Source organism: Rissa tridactyla, chromosome 4, assembly GCF_028500815.1.
Source record: "Rissa tridactyla isolate bRisTri1 chromosome 4, bRisTri1.patW.cur.20221130, whole genome shotgun sequence".
Taxonomy (NCBI): domain Eukaryota; kingdom Metazoa; phylum Chordata; class Aves; order Charadriiformes; family Laridae; genus Rissa; species Rissa tridactyla.
This window is the reverse complement of record NC_071469.1, coordinates 56,358,355-56,367,775: the sequence shown is the minus strand read 5'-3', so window position 1 is coordinate 56,367,775 and position 9,421 is coordinate 56,358,355. Positions and strand designations below refer to the sequence as shown.

The following is a 9,421-nucleotide window of genomic DNA, read 5'->3' as shown; positions in this document are numbered from 1 at the left end:
CTCTTCAGCTGCAGAGATGAGGTGACGGCTGTGTCTACACGACAGCTTTCATCCCCAATTCCAAATGGTGCCTTGACCTCTAAGTCACTTGTAAAAGCTTCCAACTCTCTCAAAATATTAATCCAGTACTTAGCTTTTGGTCGTGCAAAAGTACTGGATCAAGTGTGCATATCTGGGCTTGCAATCCATACAATGCTGTGTGGATGGGAAAATTATCCAGGATGGTGGTCCAGAGCATCTCCTGGGCACATTTGATTCACATGAAAGCCAGTCAGTCAAAAGCTACCACTGTCCTCCATCTCACAGATGGTTTGAAAATACTTGTTGAGAGCAGTTTCACACCAAGTAAATTCATATTTCACGTCCCTTTTGGAGGTCTGAGTTTTGCACACATTATTATTTTCAAATCATTCGCATGTATCTGCATATCTGTTTCTATTTGGAGGACTTGTCAGCAACATACAGTGGAAATGGAAGGGAAAGTCAGTTAGTTGTATGGTCACTAACGAATGTTGTTGTTCAATTTCAGAGCTCCTACTCCATGGTTTATGTATTTATTCATGTAAACACTGGCAATTCTGAAGGTATAAGTGGACTTTCCTCATCAGACTCACTTTGGAATAATTCTGGGGCAGCTTTAGACAGGACAGAGTCAGCTCTGCCATGAGACTGTTCTCACACAGAAATACGGTAGCCAAAAGCTTGGGAGTGATGAGCACATCAGTGAGTTTCACATGGTGCCTGAAACAGCCAGCATCCAGCTCCGTGTTGCCAAGCATTGCTTCCCTGATTGCTTCTTTTTGAGCAGAGACTGTATGGGCAAGGCAATAAATGTATTTTTAAAAACTGCACTGGAGGGCCTGAGAGTAACCAAGCAACAAAGGTAATATATATTAAAAATGTAGTTATACGAAAGGACAAGGCAGCAAGAATCCTTCCACTAATATCCAAGATATATGATGCATTTTCTGCACCCCCACAGAAGCGTAAATCCAGAGTAGCCTCATTGCAGATAAAGGATCCGTGGTATTGGAGCCCGCCTCTGTCGCCTTGTAGTCCTCCATGCTCACATCTTGCAGTGCCTGTAGTTAGAGATGAGTCTGTAGGAGACTGTCCCTTGGAGAAGGCAGTTAATGGAGAACATTGCTTTGTAAGAAGTGTTTTTGTGGTATTGCGCTGCTGTTTGGGGAATCAGTGCTTCTGCCAAGAGAACTTTAAAAATGGAAGACATTCAGCCCAAGGGTCTTCCTATAACTGAGCAAAACTTCCTGCAAGAGTGCAAAACACATTCCAGTTAAGTGACTTGAGCAAAGCTGTTTGCCGTCACCTGAGGATCTGGTCCAGTTTTCTTAAATGGGGCTTAAATTGTTTACTTCTGAGAGGAAAAAGGCAAATAAGATTAAAGCAACAGTATTGGCTAGCGAACAGATTAACAACAGCAATAACTTGGCATTTAGATTCATGACATTGATGTATGTACACCACTGTCACTGATGTTGCTTTGCTACCTAATTGTACAGGTCCTTGAATTTCCGTTGTTAAAAATCCAACGGACACCTGAAACTCCGTCAGTGAGCTGGCGGAATCACACAACCCTTGGCAGAGCCAAACTTCCGGGTGGATATCTTGATCCTATATTCTGCTGGGACCCACAGGCCAGGGGTCCCCCACCAAAACCACCGGTGTGTTCAGATCACACAGCATCCCTCACCAGAATAAGCCAGAGAAAGACGGTGGAAGAACCCAAGGACAGGGCACTTCTTCATGCTAGCTCTTGGGTTAGACGTGGTGCACGTTCACATGTCTTCTGCTTCACCGGAGATAGAGCAAAGACCTAAACACAGTTCTCCGGGTTCCAGGAAAGCGCCTTAACAAAAACCTGTACTCTAGCTCAGCAGCGTGCCTTTCTCAGCCTTGAAGTTGTTGTTTCTTGTATGATAACTAAAATCTCTAATGACTGTTGGCTCCCCACCCCACTGTTGCAATGCCATATCTGTCCTTTTATAGTTAATTTTTTACTTTTTCTTCTCTATTTGTGACCCAGTGCATGTATAAGCATTGTTTAAATTCTTAGGTCGAGGGCAATGATCCTTCCTTCCTTCTCAGCACTGGCAAGGCCACCTCTGGAGTGCTGCATCCAGTTCTGGACTCCCCAGGACAAGAAAGTATGGACTCAGTGGAGCGAGTCCAGCACAGGTTTGCTGAGATGATTAAAGGACTGGAGCATCTCTCCTGTGAGGAAAGGCTGAGAGAGCTGGGACTGTTCAGCCTGGAGAAGAGAAGGCTCAGGGAGAATCTTACCAATGTGAATAAATACCTAACAGGAGGTAATGAAGATGAGAGAGACAGACTCTTAGTGGTGCCCAGTGACAGGACAAGAGGCAATGGATGCAAAATAAAACACATGAAATTCCATCTGAATGTAGGAAAACCTTTTTTTTGTACTGTGAGAGAGGTCAAGCACTGGTGCAGGCTGCCCAGAGAGGTTGTGGAGTCTCCATCTCTGTGGATACTGAAATCCTGACTGGAGGTGGTCCTGGGCGACTTTCTGTAGCTGACTCTGTTTGAGGTGGGCGGTTGGACCAGGTGACTTCAGGACGTCCCTTCTGACAGAAATGATTCTCTGATTCTGTAATGCGAACTTTAGCCCCAGGTGCACGCTGCTTGGAAGCAATCTGCCTGTGGTTACAGAATGATTGCAAAGCAAGATGCTGAGATCTCAGAAGATGACTAACATTGCATTTGGCAGCATGCTTTCTTCATCTTTTATCTGTGAACAGGGAGAAAATATTTTAACTAAACAATGTGAAGTATTTGCCTCATACAAAATATGCAATCAGCAAAAGTCATGCAAAACAGTTTAGGTTACCACAAAATTCTGCGTAAGTATCCTTAGGAGCCTCTTCAGCTGTTGACAGACCTTCCTGCCTCTCTCTTGGCAACAGCATTTCTGAATGTGTTTCGGCAGGAAGGACGTTAATCCTTTCCTGTTACCATGTGAGCTAGCATATATTCTTAGTAGTTCTTAATCCCCCAGCTCCTCTCCCGTGTAGGCTCATGCTCTCAGCCTTTCTACTTCCCCCTGCCCCATCGCTTGAGGCCTCAGATGCAGATATATAAAAGACGGGCTTTTCGCTGCGATTCCTTTGTGGTACGCTGCTGTTGCCCCTGAAGCAGCTCAAACGTTGCTGGCGAACGATACGTATTCCTCCTTTTTCCGAGGAGCTGACAACGTTGTCACTTCACCCTCGGGAAGGCGATAATATCCTCAGTTACTTGGAGCTCATTCAAGCCATCTTGCACCCGTTGCTTGAATTTCAGCACAGAGTGGCACAATACCTTGTTGGCGTATAGCAATATCACATTGACTGCTGCATCTGTGGAAAGAAACAGGCATATTGAGGATCTCTCGACACCCACAAATCCTGAAGTGTTTACTGGACAGCGTGCGATAGGTAAAAGCGTTATCGTGCCTTTGAAAGGGCTAGTGTTGGTAAGCGAGCACCTGTGAAATAGCACACCTTGCTTGGAATCACAAGCTTCTGCTTTCAATTTTAATTTCTGTGTTTTAACAGAGTTCTGCTCTGCATTTGTGGGCATAAGTAATGATGCCAGAAGCTTCTCAAAAGAGGGCAATACAGATGTTTTTCAGAGGACAGAGATGGAGTGCAGGTGTTTACTGCCTGGCTACTAGGTCAAATCCTCCAGAACAATTAAAGTAACCAAAATAGATTCTAACCAGAAAGCAATTGCAATAGCCAAGAAAAGGAGGACAAAGAGCTTTCATCTATTCTCAAGAAAAAGATGAATGCCGTACTTCCCCAATATATGTATACCCATCCCCAACAATTGCCTCTGTACTTTAACTCTCACCTTTCAGAAAAACTTCTTTGTCTTGCCCTTCGATCCTCCTTCGAACCAAATGGGAGATGGGTGAGCAAGCAGGTCGGTTGACCTCTCTGACAAGGACGGTGTCACGAAGCAGGTCACGTTGGGAGCTGCCTGACGCTTCAGTGCTTCTCCCTGATACAGGTCATCGAGGAGAGCGGAGCAGTTTAATGGTTGGAAGGGGTCAGGGAGTTTCAGCTTCATCTGACCATTACTGAATCCCATTTCTGGCCCCTCCATTTTGCTGCTTAAGTGCAATTTCCCTTCATTTTTCTTTCAGGCACATTAACTCTAACGGTATGTTCCGTATATAATCGTTGGTGGTTTTGCTGCTGAGACAGGCAGTTCTGGTGATGGTTTCATTAGTGCATACGTTGCTGGGGACCTGCCTTGCCCTATGGCATTGTCGTGTGTTATATTAGCAGCGTCTAACCTAAGGAGGCAGACTGGCTGCTGTGACAGCCTGCGTGTATTGTCGTTTAGATGAAGGTGTGCGAAAGAATAGGGGTTGGCCAAGGAAGCTGCGTCAGTATCGCTGCACCCTTTAATTCAGCTGCACTGGGCAGGATGGAGAGGCATGGTATGGCTCCCATAGCCTCCCCAGTAAGAGCACGCACGCAGTGGCTGTGCACACAGTATGTCTCTAGCTTGTCAGTTCACATAGGTCAAAAATTGATATGAATCAATGCTCCTCGCACAGAGTTCGGCAGCGACAGTCCAGGCTCCATCACAAGAGACCTGCTATGATATATTTTGAAATTCTTTTATATATATATTATACAATGCAATTGTGTAAATTACAACTGCAATTTTAAAAGGTGCGTGCAGAGAAATTAGCCATTCGTGAAGCTCTGTATTGCTTTACCAATCATTTTCACTAGTCGATATTGCTTTTTCTGCCCAGAGAAGGCCATCTCACGGGGTGGTCTGAATTCTAGATGTGATTATAATGAAAATATGGTGTCCAAATGTGTATGAAGCACTGTAAACATCATTAGTCTTCCTGAGACACGCTTGGCAAACAGCACTGCAAGCTGCACATAGCAGCAAGCACAATATGAGATGTGGCCGTTCCTTGAGACTGAAGAGAGATGCATTTCAACAAAAGCCCCTAATCAATGTCAATATTTTAGTAGCTCAGAGTAGCAGCTGCTGGTAAAACTACGCTGAAGTTGCTTTGGGATACAACACAGCGCTGAATGTGCAGCTCGCTACTTTTTTTACTAGTCTGTTGGAAAGGTCTCCTCCTCCAGCTTGGTAAGAGCTGCTGCAAAACCAGGCTGAAACTCTGAATTCATTTCCATGTCGGTAGACCCAGCGGGGGTAGAGAAGTTCCTTCAGCGAGGTCGAGCAGAAGAAACCTGGCCAGGTTCCAGCAGAAGTGTCCGTCTGAACCACAGAGGCAGAGCAGCGGCAGGGGCTGCTACTCGTCCGGCAAAAAGCCTGGTCTTCAGCGATGTGAAGGAGCCACCTTTCTTTTCGCGTATTCCTCTCCCCAGCCTCCAACATTTCATAGAATCATCGAATGTGTTGGGTGGGAAGGGACCTTTAAAGGCCATCTAGCCCAACCCCCCTGCAGTAAGCAGGGACATCTTCAACTAGATCAGGTTGCTCAGAGTCTCATCAAGCCTGGCCTTGAATGTCTCCAAGGATGGGGCCTCCACCACCTCTCTGGGCAACCTGTTCCAGTATTTTGCCACCCTCATTGTAAAGAACTTCATCCTAATGTCTAATCTAAACCTACCCTGCTCTATTTCTGGCAGCAAAACTTTGTTTGCAAGCGGGTTTGAAAGAAGTGACCTGGTTACTCCTGTGGGAGGGTGCTCCTGCCAAAAGACTGTGTGAAGCTCTTCTTAGCGGGTCCAGAATTTTCTTGGGTGATGGAGGATGAATGAAAGTAGGCGCCTTGGGTAGCTGTCCACACCAAAAATCAGCAGCAGAAACTGCTGCAGCAAGATTAAAGGGTTAACCATCCTTTAGTATGCTGCAATATATACCCTCTGCTGAACAATACCAAATAATGCGCATTTAAAACACATAAAGCACATTAATTCTGTTGATTTTTGGTGAGGGGAAAAGAAAAAGTGGCTGTATTTTTGAAATAACATGCCTGTCTAGAAACAGTTCATGAACTCTCAGCAAACCCATCAGTCTTGCTCTAACTCAGTATCAGACAGTAATTGCAGTCAGTTATGTTAGAAATTACTGCAAACAAATTTGCTGGAAGAGAAATTTAGTGTATTTGTTGTAACGTGTGTGTGGAGGAAGGGAGAGTTAATGCCCCAGAATACTGCAAACAGTAATTTGATGTTTTTCAGACTTCATGAATTGGAGAATATTTGTCTTGCAGAGCCCTGCAGCTTCTCCCTGTTTTCCTTTAGAAGAAGAAATGGATTATTAAACACTAAAAGGTATTGTAGTCTTAGTTCTATATGTATACATATATACGGAAACTATTTATAGCAAAATAATGCAAATAGCACTGAAAAGTCAGATGGCAGAAAGCAAGCAAATGCAACAACCTCCATTGTCTGCCCTGCCTTCATTTACCTCCCTTCATGGGTGGGTTTGTGATGTGAGGATAATTTCTGATTATGTGACTCTCTCTAATTATGGCCACACGGTCTTTTTCCTGCTGTCTCTCTCAGCGCCCAGACCGACAAGAGAGGGCAGCTCCTCTAGCTTTCTGACTCTTGCTCTTCACTTCTTTAGCTGCCTTCAGCAAGAAGACACAGCTGTTGACCCAACGTCAGGTGGAGCAGCCCAGGAGTGACCTGCCCACCACCACCAGCCCCTGAACGGTCTCACAGCCGAGCCGTGACTCATTTCACCTTCCCTGCCAAGTCATTTCCCGAACATTGAACTGTTTTGCTGTCCTTCGCCTTTGTTGCTATTACCAAATACGACCTTTTAAGTGCTTTACTTATAAGATACACAACTTTTGTATCACACGTGTGGTAGCAGCATATGATAGAGAATTTCGTTCGTATATTCTGTATCTTTACTGCTGCTTTGTTTTCAGAAGTAGCTGGTTGTCTGATTTCCTTGCTGTGCCAGAGAAGTTTTTCTCATGCTGTAGCTTTTTCTATCACCTAAGGAAGTATAGAAGTGAACTTGGATAAGCTGAATAGTAAAAAGTATCTCTCAGAAATAACCTTTCACATTAATAATACTTAAAATTGTAGAAATAAGAGAATGTCTAGGAAAAGGAAAGCAATTATTTGACTCTTTATTGTGTGCATTATTAAGGTATAGCATGTAACTCAGTAGTAATTTACAGCACAAGACAGTAAGAAATGATGATTCTGTGAAACCACGTCTATATTCTAACATTGTCACACCAGAGTTTTTTCATGAGTACAGAACCGCTTTCAATTAGAGCGACCAAGACATTTCGTATTTCTATTGCTCTTTGTCTAAGAAGAACTTTTTTTTTTCTGCTGACAGCTTCTAATAATATACACTCACATTTCTCAAAATAGATTATATTTTTCCTGTAACATAGTGTTATGGAATGAGTTTATTGTTAATGCTTACTAAGAGTTATTAGCCTTACTCTAAGTGGGACTAATAGCATCAGAGCTGCTCGGTCTTTCTCCTCACACCACAGGGAGTGAGTTCAGGGAACTGACTGCATCTTCCTGTCTTGTTTTGCTCCCAAAAGATGTACAGAAAATGTCACTTCATATAGCAATAACCTTGGGCAAAGAAAGGTATTTCCCAATTGGCTTGTGAGACAAAAAGAAGACATTTTGAGCATCTAGGAAGAAACTGCTGGTGTTACCTAAGAGGAAGACTGCTTGACTGCTCCTTACATTTGTCTTGTACTGCTGGCTCCTGTCTCCCAGTTCTCTGCCCCTAGCCTGCAGAGTTGCCGGGGCTCCCCTGCTCCGGGCCAGCAAGTGCTGTGCCTGGTGCTCCCGGTGATGGGGTAGGAGAGAGGCTGAAGGCCACCATCTGCCATTATCTACTGCTGCAGGCTACCTCCACCGGTGACCAGATACATCTACCACAACATGACTGGATACAGTATTGTCCAACGCATCAGAAAATAATATATTGAACTGGAAAAGGAAGCATTTAATGAAAATCAGGGCACAAGGTAACGCCACTAATCTTAGTCTGAGCAGCTAGAATTTGAAAAAAGAGCAGACAAAAAAATTCAATGTGTGAAGGGAATTGCGTTTCACATCAGTATCCCAAAAGTCTGGGACAGTATCCCAGAATAACTCTTCCAGGCCCTTCACAGCTCATCTGAATAAACAGGATGGGTTGTGTGAATGCCTGGAAGTGAAACGGGGCAGAGCAGGAAGAACAATGCAGGTCTAATATCACACATCTAATTTTATTCTACTGAAACTGTGCCCTTGGTTTACATGCTTGTGCCGCAGACTACCCCTTTTAAAGACATCAATCAGTGGTACTTTTGTGTAGTTTCTCAGGGACAGCATGTGCTCTTTAGTGGACTTACTATTATTTTTGATAACGTGCCGCATACTTGAAGGATATTTTATTTTTGCCATAACACAAAAGATGAGATATAACTTTAATTCTGAAATAGCTAGGGTTTTTGTCCCACTCTTATCAGTACATGGTTGTTTTCACAGTAAAACATATGAATGCTTCTTTTACTTGGCTAACATTTCAGTAGTAAATACAAACCCTTAAATGCTCTGCAGCCAGCACGTGGGGAGGAAAACATCTGAGGATGTGCCAATCAGCAAGATATGGATTGTGGGGAAGCTTTGTGCAAGAGCTACACAGTTAAAGTAAGTGAAGTGCTATATACCCACAGACAGTAGGTGGGCTTTTGGCTGTTATACTCTAGATGAAGTACTTAATAACATCTGTTATTATGGTATCCAAATATCATATGCCTATCTTATTTTTAGGTGTCACAAGACATCTGTGAAACTCGTAAGCCTCATTCTATTGATGGGGATCTGAAATATATTGGTGGCGGTGACCCTGCTAGGAACAGCGCTGATCAGAGCAGCCTCAAAACGAAAGTATCGTTTGGTCTTGGGGTCACCTCTGAGGTGACTGTTGGTACCTTTAGGGGCAATCCCAGTCTGCGTGTAGAGTTTACAGCAGGCTACAAGGCTGCAATTAGATCCTCAGCTATCAAGCTACCACATCTGCTCCCACAACGAGGACTTGGCTCCCTTTTCTGCCTGATGCTGTTTCTCTCAGGCTCCTTGGAGTCCTTCTGCCACCACTGAGCCTCAGGGCAAATGGGGTTTCTAAACAGCACGAATGCAGCACACCTTCAGCAGGTAAGGTGAATTATTGGCACCTGAGACGTGCTGGTCCTGAGGAGCCTCTGGAAACCAGAGCAATCAGATGTCCAGTTTAGCAAGGTTATTTTAGAAATAATTATGGAAATTAAGGATTTCTCCATGATTAAAAACAAAACAAAACAAAGCTATAGCAGAGGTGAGAACTGAAGCTGTGCCTCAAAAAACTCCACATTTGTGCCTTAGTCATCAGAATACCTTTGACCGCAATCTTACTATTGAAAACAAGCCTTCGT

At 44.0% G+C, this 9,421-nt stretch overlaps 1 long non-coding RNA gene across 1 annotated transcript; it reads left to right on the top strand.

Moving 5' to 3' along the window:
* The first annotated feature begins 3,169 nt into the window (after positions 1-3,169).
* Positions 3,170-9,094, top strand: LOC128909318 (uncharacterized). The gene is made up of 4 exons (XR_008466332.1): positions 3,170-3,455; positions 6,207-6,299; positions 8,568-8,657; positions 8,781-9,094. It is a non-coding gene; the product is annotated as an uncharacterized LOC128909318 (long non-coding RNA).
* Positions 9,095-9,421: the final 327 nt, after the last annotated feature.